General features: G+C 51.0%; 1 protein-coding gene across 2 annotated transcripts in view; it reads left to right on the top strand.

Annotated features, from left to right (window-relative positions):
* Nucleotides 1-14,088, top strand: part of TMEM63C (transmembrane protein 63C) — a 67,599-nt gene that overhangs the window by 11,285 nt on the left and 42,226 nt on the right. For both annotated transcript variants that reach the window (XM_054715880.1, XM_054715882.1), the window contains exon 2: nt 5,242-5,383. The gene's annotated coding sequence lies outside the window, so the exon portion shown is untranslated. The remainder of the gene's footprint in view (nt 1-5,241; nt 5,384-14,088) is intronic.

The raw sequence follows: 14,088 nt of genomic DNA, 5'->3' as shown, positions 1-14,088 counted from the left end.
CTAATTAGCATATTCCCCTTTTATTAGTATAAATAAGCACAAATAGAATCACACAGCATTATGTTAAAAAGTGAATACACCACAAGTAAGTGAGGCTATATTCCAGAAATACAGATTCAGTTATAGGAGAATTATTCATATAATTGAACAAAGTAATAGTTAAAAAGAGATGAAAAATCATATAAACAGCTCCGTAAGTGTTAAAAATGCCTAAAAGCCATTTGATAAACTTGAACATATGTCTCTAATATTTAGCAGAAATAGATGGGTATTGCTGAATATGGTTTTATGCACGTATGTGTATGTGTATATGTGTGGTATACAGACATACATACATACATGGAAAAAATGACCACCATTCCCTTTATTCTTTAACACTTCTCTAGAAATGCAAGTAAATACAAATTTTGAAAATAGAAGTTATAAAAGGAGGCCAATTTATCAATTAAAATTGCAGATAAGATTGATCTCCTGGAATAAAAAAGAACAAGACAGTCCATTGAAAACACTGTTTCAGAAATAATAAAAATATACTAAGATGACTGCTAATAAATATTAAAACAAAAATTGTATAGCTTTTCTATGCACAAATGTTAGCCTCTTAAAATATAATGGACAGAAGCATTTGCAATATCAGTAAAAGTGCTAAACATAACGGAAAGTCTAACCAGCGTTGGCAAGAACAGCTCTTATTAATGCTGTTCACTCCTTGTTCCCCAGCCCTGAGACCTATACAGGGTGGGGTAGCCCTGGCTGGTGTGGCTCAGTTGATGGGAGCATCGGCCTGTGGACCGGACCTAGGGGTCTCAGGTTCAATCCCTGGTCAAGGGCATGTACCTGGGTTGCAGGTTCAAACCCCAGCCTGCGTGTGGGAGGCAACCAGTCTCTCTTTCTCTCTCCCCCTCCCTTTCACTCTCTCTGAAAAATCAATGGAAAAAATATCCTCGGGTGAGGATTAACCAAAAAAATTTTGTTAAAAATACAGGGTGGGGCAAAAGTAGGTTTACAGTTGTGAGTACATGAAACAGTTTATTCTTGTATTATTTATTAATTATTATATTGTTTTCCATGGGAACAACTGTAAGTCTACTTTTGCCCCACCCTATAGATATTGGTCCAGTGGTGGAACTGACTCACAGATCAATGGAACAGAAAAGTGTATTTAGACAAAGACAAAGCACATTTGCAGTGCAATGGTGATCATGATAATCGCCAGCTTATGGTGGTTCCCATGTGCCAGGCACTGTTCTGCACCCCTCACCTGCAGCCTAACTAACACCTTGGGTCCAGTTGGTCTATAGTGTTGAAGATATTTAAGTCCTCTGTTTCCTTATTGATATTCAGTCTGGTTGTTCTACCCATTATTCAAAGTGGTTTATTAAAATCTATTTTTGCACCACTATTTCTCCCTTTACCTCTGTCAATGTTTGCTTCATACTATATATCTTGGTACTTTGCTGTTAGCTACATATATATTCATAATTTCTATATCTTCCTGGAGAATTGACTTTTTGTAATTATACTAGAGGCCAGGTGCACGAAATTTGTGCATGGGTGGGGCCCCTAGGCCTGGCCGGCAATCAGAGCCTATCGGAGCCAGGCCAATTGGGGCCGGGCCGATTGTGGCCTGCCAGCCTGGGGGAAGGATAGGGAGGGGGGAGGGATTGCAGGAAGTTGGCCGCTGGCCCCAGGAGGGAGGTGGCCTGCGGCCCCTCTGGAAAAGGGGCGGCATCCGCTGCCACCCACCCCCAGTTCCCCATCCCAGCCTGGGGATCGAAGGCCCCAGCACGGTTGGGAAAGGAGGCCACGGTCGCCAGGACAGGCACAGAAGGAACGAATGCCGGACGCCAACGCCGCCATCGTGGTTCCTTGCGTGCCCCCCTCACCCTCAGCCCCCCCCCCCCCCCGTCCTCCTTCCCTCGCCTCCATGCCGCCACCATGGCGGGCGGGTGCCAATGGTGCCTGCAGGCCAGGGGCTGGATGGGGTGCAGGAGGTTGGCCACCAGTCCTGAGGAGGGAGCTGGCCCTCAGCCCCCTGGGAAAGGGGCTGCGTCGACCACCCCCCACCCCCAGTTCCCGGGGCCTGCCAGCCAGGGGAGGGACCACGGGAGGTTGGCCAGCCGGGGGAGGTTGGCTATGGGAGCACACTGACCACCAAGGGGCAGCTCCTGCATTGAGCATCTGCCCTCTGGCAGTCAGTGTGCGTCATAGCAACCAGTCGTTCCAGTCGGTCCGGTCGCTTAGGCTTTTATATAGAGAGATACTACCCTTCTTTGTCTCTCATGGCAGTATTTGACTTAAAGTCTATTTTGTAGTATAAGTGCGGCCATCCCTGCTCTCTTTTTGTTACCATTTGCATGGAATGTCTTCTTCCACCCTTTCCCTTGCAGCCTATGTGTGACTTTACAGCTGAGGCGAGTCTCCTGTAGACAGCACTTGGCTGCATCTTCCTCCACCCTTTACCTGAAATAACTCATTTACTCCTCACAGGAACCCTCTGCACAGGGTGCTATTGTGGTCCCCACTTTTAGATGAGGAAACAGAGACACAGGAAGGTTTGGTGACTTCTAGATCTCATGAAATTGGAATTTGAACTAGCACTTGACTCAGAGGTCATGCTCTCTGTACCCATCCTACTGCACAGATAAATTGAGATTTTTAATCTAGAAGGAGGCTGATGGTGGGGGAAGGAAATGGATTATTCAAACATGATTTTGAAACAACTACCTAGCCTCTTGGGAAAAAAAATAAAGCTGGGCCCTATCACACTCTTTTACACCAAAGTACTAGTAAATTCTAGAAGGAAAAGATTAAAAGGAAGGAAAAATTTAAAAGAAAGAAAGAAAACCCTAACAATACTAGTGAAAAACACAAGCAAATATTTTTAGGATCCTCTAGTAGGAAATGCTCTTGACTACAGAAAAATCTGAAATTCATGTAAGCAAAAGATGCCATAAATAATGTTAAAAAAGAGACAAATGACAATTTGCAATACACATGACAAAAAGTTAGTTGCCTTCATTCAGAAAAACCTCTTAACAATCAGTAAGATAAAGTAGGAAAGATACAAACAGACAGTTCACAGAAAAATAAATGCAAAGGCCAATCAATAAACACGAAAATAATGTCTGCCCTTTCTTATAATTAAGAATTACACATTGAGCCCGGCCAGCATGGCTCAGTGGTTGGGCGTCAATATGAGAGATGAAACCGGTTTGGCTCAGTGGATAGAGCGTCGGCCTGCGGACTGAAAGGTCCCAGGTTCGATTCCGGTCAAGGGCATGTACCTTGGTTGCGGGCACATCCCCAGTGGGGGGTGTGCAAGAGGCAGCTGGTCGATGTTTCTCTCTCATCGTTTCTAACTCTCTATCCCTCTCTCTTCCTCACTGTAATAATTCAATAAAATATATTTAAAAAAAAAAGAGAGAGCAGAAGTATTATATATTAAAAAAAAAAAGTGATATCATGTTTCAATTTGGAATTTGAACTAGCACTTGACTCAGAGGTCAAGTCGACCTATGAACCAGGAGATCACGGTTCGATTCCTGGCCAGGGCACATGCCCCAGTTGTGGGCTCAGTCCTCAGTGTGGGGCTTGCAGGAGGCAGCTGATCAATGTTTCTCTCTCATCATTGATGTTTCTATTGCTCTCTCCCTCTCCCTTCCTCTCTGAAGTCAATAAAAACACTTTTTTAAAAAATTGAAACATGGTATCACTTTTCATCTCTCATATTGGCAATGTTGGAAATTTGATAATGCACCGTGCTGTCGAGGGTGGAGGGCAGTAGGCACTCTCATGCACCTCTGGGCAATACAAACTGGTTCATCTTCTTTGAAGGCGATTTGACAATATCTATCAGAATCTTAGATATACCAAAATTTTGACTCCTTACCCCGGGATTTATTCTACAGCTAACCTCACACATATGCACAAAGATATGTGTCATAGGCGTTCATTGCAGCTTGGTGTGTGCAGCAAAAATGTAGAAGCAACCGAAACATCCATTGACAGGAGAGATTCGTGTAAATTATAGCCTCCTTCAAGGGAACTCTGTGAGCTGCTACATGAATGATCTATGTTGCTATGGATAGATGTGTGATGTATATTAACTAACAGAGTGCCAGGAATGTGTCGCTGGTTGGGTTTAAAATAAAACACAGGCATAGATATGTCTTTGTCAATATTTATGAAAAAGCTTTGGGAAGAAAACTTAAGGAACTTGACCGTGTTTATATCTGGGGTTGGGACAGAGGTCTGGGATAGTAGGCAGACTTTTCATTATGTCTATTATTTTTAATGGTTTTAAGCACATTATTTTCTGAACTTAAAAAGAGTATTTATAAAGGAGCCAATTATAAGGAAGAATACTATTGAACTTTCTTTTCAAATTCTTTCCTCAGTGGGCTCACCAGTTTTGACACTAAAATTTTACATCTGGAAGGGCCCAAGAGACCGTCTCCAACCTTCATTTTGTCCATGAGGAAAGGGAGGCCTAGAGGGGTTTCAGCAAGCGGCCCAGGTCCCCTGGCCGGTCTGTCTGCAGAGACTGGGCTGCTATGATGCTGCTCTCAGGAGAGGGACTGATGACCCCTTTATGCATGTGATCAAAGCTCCGTCCTTGGACTTTTCCCAGCACATAGTCCAGCGAGTCTTATTCCATGTGCATCTACGAGGGGAACCTATTACAATGCAGATTCCCGGGCACCTTCCTGAAGAGTCTGATTCAGTGGGCTAGGGCAGGGCCCTGAAACCTGCATGTTAGCAATGTCCCCACCAACTGATTCCGAAGACCTACTTGCAGTCACCCGATGGTTCTGGGCCCTCTGATCTCCCCAGCTCAGTCCTGCTGGCAGTGTCTGTGTATCTAGGCTGAAGTCCCCCACCCCAGCGAGGAAAGTAGGGTGCTCCAGTGGAAGTGCTTGGACCCCCAAGGCAGTGCTCCATCCATGGTCCCCCTCCCCTCTGGCCCCTGCTCAGCTGAGATGAAGGATGGCCCTTGCTCACTCACCCAGGGGTGGGCAGCTGGATGTGGAGGTGGGGGGCAGACTGAGAGTCATAGCTGCATCTAGGGTGCCCCTCACCCCATCAGGACTCCCCTGAAGCAGGCCTTGGGGAAAGATGCTGACCAGCATATTGGACCTGGGAGGGACCTGGCCTGCTTGGGTGGAGGGAGGAGGCCAGGGGAGGCCTGGGATCCATGCCCGCCGGCACTGACAGTGCTTCATTGTCCCTGTGCCACAGAGCCTTGCACCAGCCACCTTTGTGGTTAAGAGTCGAGCTGGGCGGTGGCTGGGCCCGTCGGAAGCCCCTGACCACAGATCAAGAGGAGGGACGACTGGTGACAGCCCATCTGCCTGAGCCCCAAACCTCCCCTGCTGCCCAGGTAGGTGCTCTTGCCATTCTCCCACTCAGCAGGGCTAAGCCCCTCGCACCAGCTCCTTCCTCAGCCTGGGAAATGTGGCCTGAGGCTCTCCTGTCAGTGCTGGGCAAAGGCCATCCCTGAGCCCCCAAACCCATAACCTGATGAGGGGGGACGGGGGGTGCAAGATGGACCCATCCCATCTCCAAAGAACACTATTCCAGAGGACCCTGGCTCCCAAGGCCTGGGAGGGGGCCAAAGGCTCTCTGGCTCTGGTTAGGACGCCCCCTACTCCACAGAAATGCCCCCTGCAGGGCTGCCAGCTGGGTCCCCAGAATAGCTCCTGCCCAGCTGGCCCTGGTTTGGGACAGGCCCAGAGCCCAGCCAGACATGGCTGTTCTGAGAGTTCCCTGCCTCTCAACCCCCTTTCCTTGAGAAAGGGTTATGACAAATGGTATCTTCATAGACCGTTAGAGGTGGGAGGGATCTTAGTGATACAGTCAACCTCAATCTCAAGCGTTAGTGTCATTTAAAATGGCCTGGCAGATGTGGCTCAGTGGTTGAGTGTAGACCTATGAACTAGGAGGTCATGGTTTAATCCCTGGTCAGGGTACATGCCTGGGATTGTGGGCTCGATCCCCAGTAGGGGGTGTGGAAGAGGCAACTGATCAATGATTCTCTCATCATTGATGTTTCTGCCTCTCTCTCTCCCTCTCCTTTCCTCTCTGAAATCAATAAAAATATATTAAAAAAAAAATCAATTAAAACATTCAAAAAAATTTTTTTAAAGGTTGTAACTGAACAGCTCAGAGGACTCAGGTATGAGCTGGTCAGAACAGCACAGGAAGCCCGGGTCTCAGGCAGCCCTTCCTGGTTCAGCTGCCTCCTCCCTGCCCTGCCTCCCCCAGCCGCTCCCCACTCCCCTCCCCCCCCCACACACACAGCCTCTGCCCCCCACAGCCTCTGCCCCTCCTCCTTTCCTATCCTTCCACCCACCTGGTGACTCCTAGCAACAACCGCCCCCCCCCCCCCGCCCCTCCCCGCCCTGCCCCTTGTGAAAGAGACAGGAGGTGATTAAACCTCCAAAGCTGGAAGGTATGAAGCAGTTAGCATCTAAGTGAGGCTTTCTTCCGTATTAAGTAGACAAGTTAATAACATCAAGAAAGGATTGGCTGGTCAAGAGAAGCTATAACTGTGATACGCCTTCTTTATTTGATGGGGAATGTCTCTAAAATCTCTTTTCTATGAAAGAAGTTACCCTGTGTGGGCTGTTGGCCAAGAACATTGCCATCGCTGTTATTATCAAGAAAAGTAATCTTAGGTAAAGTCTTTTCTGTGCAGATCAAAGTGGTCGATGTTCTCATCTCCCTTATAATTTCCTGGCCTGGCCTTGTGAGAGCTCTCCAGGGCAGGGAGTCTTAGCGCAGGCCAATGTCACTTCTGTCCCTTGGCCATGCCCACTGCCCAGCCCGGTGCTGAACCCTGTCCCTCCAGCCTAGGTTCCTGGGAGAAGCAGCATCAAATAGAAGTAAAGAGCTCAGGCTCGGGAGTCAGGTGGGTCTGATTCCCAGCTCATCACCTACGAGCCGTGTCATCTCTATGTACATCAGTCCTTTCATCTGTAAAATGGGGGTAATGCCAGTACCCTAAGGGTACTATGGAGATTGAAGTTAGGATCTGTAAAGTGCTTGAAACCACATCTAGCACTTACTACGTGCTTACCATGTTAGTTCTGATCATGATGGAAGCCTCTTCGCCCCAACTGCACCTGCTGCCCCGTTAACCTAATCCCCCACGGCTCCCACTGCACGTTTGGTGACGGTCCTCTGACCTGCCCTCTAAGGGCCTCAAAAGCAGAAACTCTACCATTTTCCTTGCACATGATAAGCAATCATTCACGTTTGCTGCGAGACTGTCCACCCTTAAGGTGGGAGAACTGAGACCCTCAGGAACGGAAGTGCGGCCACCTGCGGCCCCACAACCGAAGGTTTGATCCAGGCTCTTCTGCCTCCCCAATTGTGGCCCGGCCGTGACAGGCCCGGATGTCAGGTGCTGTGTCTGCCCACAAGGGGAGGTTTGGTTTCCCTTGGATTTGCTGGGGCCTCAAAAGCAGGGAGCCCGGTTTCAGATTCCAACCCTCATGATTCACATCAGAGCGAGGACAGGATGCCTGGCCACAAGGCCAGAACAGGCAGTCACTGCAGTTAGCCAGGTGGCAGATGTGACATCATTGTTCTCATTCATCCCTTGGAGGGAGCCCAAACCTCAGCTCCTATAGCTCAGGTGGGAAGCCTAAAGCAGCAGAAACCGTGCCGCCCCCCCTCCCTCCAACCACACACACACCCCATGATCTGGAGCCCTGGACAGAGAACACAGCAAGCTTCGCACCCCGCATCTCAGCTGGCAGAAGGGAGGCCATGTGCCGTGGAGGAAGGGGCACTGGGTTGGAGTAGGGAGGCCCGTGTTCAAAACCAGACTCTTCACCTGATGGGGAGAACTTGTCCGTGTCAATGAGCTTCTCTAAGCCTCTATTTTTCCATCTGTAAAATGGGAAGATAATACCCATTTTGTAGGAATGGAACAAATGCCAGAGCACCTGTGCAGTGCCCGCATGGGCTCTCAGTAACTTGTAGATGTTCTGCTCAGTCCATCACAGTTGTTCTTCCAGACTGCCAGCCCCTTGTTTTCCTTAGCAGAAATTTTCCTCGCCTGGCCTGCACCCCAAGATGAAGGAAAGGGGTGGTGTTTTGGCAGAGGAAGAGAGGAGGAACTGTCCAGATCTTCCCAGACTCCTGGCAAGCATGAGAGGCGCAGCAGGGGAGAAGTAGTTCTGTCTGGTTTTCGCAGAGATTTTTCCACTCGGGTGGTGCCAAACTCAGGAAGCCAAAAGTAAAGTGACAGACCCTGCTGCTGGTGCATGCAGGGTGGTGTTTTTCTCTTGATTCATTCAACAAATGAATGGATTGGTTGGGATCCCAGGCACCGCGCTTGGCACTGGAACATTCAGCTGCCGGTAGAACAGACACAGACTCTGCCCTCATGGGGCCTTCATTCTAATGCGGGTGGAGGCGATAAATGGCATAAACTATGGGTGAAGTGTGTCAGAAGGAGGTACAAGCAATGGAACCGAAGGACAGGGGAATCGGGAGTGACAGGGACTCGCGTTAATAACAGGGTCATCAGGACAGGCCTCACAGAAAGGTGTCATTTGAGATGCCCATCACCTGCTCCCCTGAGGAACCCCTGGGAAGCCTGTGGGCTCAGAATCAGGGCCAGTGCCTTTCATGAGGTCCTAGGAAAGGAGCAAAATCCAGAAGGCCTGGTCCCAGCCCAGATGGCACGCCCTTCCTCCAAAACCCTTTAAGTGACGTGCAGATCATTCAGCCTGAGATGCAGGACCTCGCGGTCTAGCCCCAGTCTGTCTGTTTTCTTAGCAGATCCTTCTCACCCTACCAGTCAACCCGGGTGAGTCAACCCGGTCAACCCGGCCATTTCTGGAATATTCCACCCTCTGCTTCCCTCCTCCACTCAATTGTCCCCTTTGCCTGCTCCCGCTGGTGTCTGTCAATCCTGACATGCCACCTGCCACCTCTCTGAAGCCTTCCCTGACACCCCTGGGGCTGTGGTCTCTGAGCCCCATCACCTTGGCTTGTGCCTTTCTAGAGCCTGGCCCTTTCTCTGAGGGTAAGCATTGGCTTAACTGTCTGATCTCTCCACTGGGCGGGAAGTGCCCTGGGCAGGGCCTGGAGGTCTTTCACCTCCTGCAGGTATTGGCTGAATTGAGCTCTAAGGCCCCCAGCAACTCTGGGACAAGAAGGGTGGGGGAGCTTCTGGTCTGCTCAGACAAAGAGGCAGGTGGGAGGCCAGCAGGAAAGGAGAGAGGGAACTAAATGAAGGAGCTAGTGAAGGGAGGGGAGAGAGAAATCCACACCAAGTGTCCTCCAGAGAGGCAGACTGAGAGAGAGAAGGATGAGTCTCCCCCCGAAATGGCTATTGCTCCCTTCCTTCAGCATCTCGGGCCAGTGCTTCCTTGTGTCTAACTAGAATACCTCTTGCTGCAGCTGGAGCTCATTTCCTCTGGCTCCATCCTCTGGATTCAGGCTGCTATTTGAATCCTCATTCAGCATGAATCAGAGTGGCCTTCCTGACCCCCTAGCCCAAGGGGCAGGAGCAAGGCCACCATGAGACTGACCCCTGGCCCCAGGGACTTGTGCTTTAGTTGAGGCGGCCACACAGAGACTACCTGGGGGCCAAAGCGTGGGGGCCACCATAGGTCACAGAGGTTGTGCCAGCCAGTCACCCCCTCAGCCTCTCTTCAGAGCTAACCCTCCAGACAAGCAAATCCATAAATAGAACGCCCACCACAGGAGCCCTGTGGTTCTCAGGCCCATGTGCTCTGGGCTCTCTGCCCTGCAGGCTCTGTGAAGCCATGTGAGCCAGATCCTAGCCTATGCCCTCTGGCTCCCGTCCATCGCTGGAGCAGCTGAGCTCACAGAGAGAGCCCCTCCACCGCTCTCTAACCCCCTTCCCGCCCCCACCCTTGGCAGCCAGCGTCTCCTGCCCTGTTTAGACAGATGGGGCCAGAGCCTGGTGTCCCTCCCATCTCTGCTGCCCCAAGGGGTGGTGTGTTCCCATCTGGGGACCCCCAGCTCCCTCAGGGGTAAACCTTAACACAGTCTGAGTCCAGCTCCCCCTCCACTTTGGTGCAGACGTGGCCTCCTCCTGGAATGCCCTGCCCCTGGCCTCCACAGGGCAGCTCCTCTTCAGGGGGAAAGCCCCATATGCACTCAGAGCTGGGAATGTGGTTGCTGGACTCAAACTGTCAGGGCTCAAATCTCTCTTCAGCCACAATAGCTCCCACCTTGAACACCATAGTAACATCCAACACCATGCATAGTTACAGCAACAAGGTCATATTCTGTGGTTCCAGATGGACATGACTGTGGGAGGAACACTATTCAACCCAGTACCTCTACACGTCCCAAATCGCACAGGTACAGAGACGGAGAGACAGGGACAGAGACAGAGGGACAGACACACCCAGCCCCGGCAGAGGAGAGCTCTCAGAGCCTGAGGCGGGGCGAGCCCCCCGGTGCCAGAGCTGCCCTCTCCTCGGGGCCCAGCACAAAGTGGGTCACACCCTGTGATAGTGTCTGTCACAGGGTGATGCTTTTCATGTTGGCTTTGCTTCTCGTTGTTGTTTGGTTTGGTTAGATCTACACACAGTACAAAACTCAAAAAGTGAAAAAGAGAATATAACGAGCGCAAGCCGTCCTCACCCTGCCTCGGCCTTTACCCAGTCTCTCTCCCAGAAGGCATCACTGTCGAGTTTCCGGGGTCTCCTTCCAGAGAAAACCCGGCCGCGGGCAGGCTTGCAGAGACTGTGTTCTCCGTGTGCCGCCTGCTCCCTGCTTGCTTCGCTGAACAGGCATCTGTTACTCTTTATTCTGATTGGCTGCTTTCACATCGTTTGGGTCTCCCCCCCACCTTACTGGGCTCTCACTGAGGGCAGAGCCGTCTGCGATTTATCTTTCCTCCGCACATCCCAGCTCAGTGCCCACAAAGAGCAAGTGTTCATTTAAGGCTGGTTCTCTCTACACATCGACGAGTCATCAGTAGCTGGGTGGATTTGTGTGGGCTGGGGCTCAGCATCCTGGCTCGAGAGCCTGGGTCTCTCTGTCTCCGCTGGCTCGTGGCACCATCCACCAGCGCCCATCCTGGCAGCAGGCGTTGCTGGGGTGGGTGGCACCAGCAGCATCCTGCCTGTGTGCTCCTGCTGCTGAGCGCCTCCATCCCGGCTCTAGCTGGGGCTGGCTCTGAGATCCGTGGGGCGTCTGCCATGGCTGCATCTCCTCTCCCTGCCCCTTCTCAGTCCACTCGGGACCCCTGCAGGGTAGGGAGATGGCAGGGAAGAGGCTGGGAAGAGAACAGCACTGTGAGGGGCGGGGAGTGCAGCTTTGCCCGGAGGCCTTTGCTAGCTGAAGGCTTAGTCTGGACTTGTTACCACGGAGACGGGAATTACGGCAATAACTCAGAGTTGAACTGGAGCCTGCAGCTTCACCGGTTCTGGGGGGAATGTATTTGCTCCACAGCACTGAGATGTGCCACATTTTTTTTTCTATATCAAGACAGAAATGCAGCCTCTGCCCAAGATTTCACCATGTCCTCCATGCCCTGATGGAGCAGCGCGCCAGGGGGAGATGGAGACAGAGCTGGGCAGGGGCTGCCAGCCCTGTGCGCTGGGAAGCCAAGGCAGTGTTAGCCAGCAGCACCCTCTGCTCATCTGTGGCAGGAGGGGCTCAGGTTAAAGGGTTTGAAAGAGCCCCTCCTGCCATAACACTCTGAGTTTGAGATCATGGGGCCAAATGAGACCCCCTTAGCCCCACTGCCCATCATTCCCTTCTTCAATAAATATTTATAAAGCACTGAGCTCTGCCCAGCACAGCAGGAAAAAAATGAGCAGACACAGCCATGGGCTCTGTCATCAGGAGCTTTCCGTCCACTGGAGGAGTCAGCCATTTGCTACATCATCCCATAAATAAACAGCAAAGTTCCAGGTTCTCACATGGAAAATAATACTTAACCCCACTGAGGCCTTGCTATGCGCTAAGCACTGTTCTGTCTCATGTGAATTGGTTCATGCTATCCTCACATTCACCCAATAGATGCTAATAACAACTCCATTTTACAGGTAAGGAAACTGAGGCTTAGGTTAAGAAACTTGCTCGAAGACATGGGGCTAGTAAATAGCAGAGGCAGAATTTGCACCCAAAGAGTCAAGGTCTCCCTAGGGACCCAGACTGAAATACTACATGATGATAGGCTGGCCCCCACTTGCCTAACTGAGGACTGTACTGGGGGACACAACCCCCTCCCTGATCACTGCACCTGGGTCTTGATGCTGTGACCAGCACCATACCACATCTGGGGAGGGAGGAATGGGGAGGGACCACTGGCTTCCGAGCAGAACCCCAGGGGTGTGGTGGTTACGGTGGCCCACGTGATGCAGGTTTAAGCCTTGATCTTCCTGCACCAGGCTCAGCCAGACCCTGAGGGGAGGGAAGAGGGGGTGGCATCAGATTTAGGCCTTGAATCTTTCTGAGTAGGCAGCCTGTACAGAACCCCCGGGCCCCTGCACTCCCTCCACCCCATCGACAAGCTTGAGCAGGAGCTGGTCAAAATAGGGCACTTGAAGAGGGAAGAAAGATTTGATGCAAAAGAAAGAAGGAAAGATGATTGTGTGCATGCCTGGAAATATCAAGCCTTCCTTTCTTTTTTTAAAAAAATATATTTTATTGATTTTTTACAGAGAGGAATAGAGTCAGAAACATGAATGAGAGAGAAACATCCACCAGCTGCCTCCTGCACACTCCCCACTCGGTATGTGCCCGCAACCAAGGCACATGCCCTTGACGGGAATCGAACCTGGGACCCCTGAGTCCGAAGGCCAATGCTCTATCCACTGAGCCAAACCGGTCAGGGCAAGCCTTCCTTTCTAAATATGACTTTTTCTAATGATAAACAGTAAAGCATGTTCATATTAAATAATTTTTCAAATTCAGAAAAAAGTTTAAAAAAAAAAACCCACATTTCCACCACCCAGAGATAAATGGTCTTTTTTCCTACAGGTATAATTTTGGTTTGGTTTGGTTTTGAGTTTTTTACTCTTTCTTTCCCTTTTTTATTTTTAGAATTGAGAGCATCTAGTTTAACAGCATCCTATCGTGCTGTTCTTACTTCCTTGTCTTTTTAGCACAAGCAGGGAGTCACCCCTCCCCTGGTGTCTCTGAGTCACTGCCCAGCTCCCAGGGGCGTGGACATCAATGGCGTCCCCACAGCTGCCTCTTCCTCCTGCCTCTGGCCCCATTTGGCAACTATTATGGCTACTTGCTGACTCTGGGCCATGGGCAGAAAGGCATGGGCCCCTGGATGGGGGTGCAGGGTTTTGAGGGCAAGAAAGGGAACCTTCCTGGCAAGGAGAGGGATCCCAGAGGTGAGGTGGGTGAGGGGCAAGCCCACACTCTCAGCTTCCAGCCCAGGGCGAGATGGCCACTGTCTCCCCTTGCTGCGCTCCAGCTCCCTCTGCCCCCCAGCCTTTCCTTCCTGTTAGTGGGGAGTCCCTTAGAGGTAGTACAGATCTGTACCCCAGAAATACAGCCCTCCTGGAATGGGCAAAGCAGCTCCACCCCCAATGGTGCCTCAGAGGCCCCATGATGTAGTGGAGCCAGACACTTAGATTCCAGTCCTGCCTCTGTCTCTCTCCAGTTGTGTGACTGTAGGCCCGTTGTTTAACCGCTGTGAGCCTCGTTTTCTCTACCTGGGAAGTGGGGATACTGATGCCCACCTCTTAGGCTGCGACCTCTCAGCTTGCTTGTGAGGCATCCATGATGGTCAGTGAGATCACCATAAGGAGGCACCCGGTACCAGGCCTGGCCCATGCCAATGTCCACGTCTTCTCCCCCTTCCTCTGAGGCTTTCTCAGGGGCCGTGCCCACGCTGGCCTGGAATGTGTTCCCAGCACTTCCTGTCCGTGTTTATTCTCCATTTAGCTTCCGTCTTCAGCCTGGGGGCACCATTCCTGGAGGGGGCTGGGGAGTCACGTGTCCTAGGTTCAGGTCCCACTGCCCAGTGGCTGCCCTACCTGGACTAGTTACTTTCCCTCTCTGTGCCCAAGACTCCTCATCCATAAGATAGGATATTAGCAGAATCTACTCTAATTAGCAAAAACC

This window comes from Eptesicus fuscus, chromosome 5 (genome assembly GCF_027574615.1).
Source record: "Eptesicus fuscus isolate TK198812 chromosome 5, DD_ASM_mEF_20220401, whole genome shotgun sequence".
NCBI lineage: Eukaryota > Metazoa > Chordata > Mammalia > Chiroptera > Vespertilionidae > Eptesicus > Eptesicus fuscus.
Note: the sequence above shows the minus strand (reverse complement) of the source record. Positions and strands in the feature narration are given on the sequence as shown.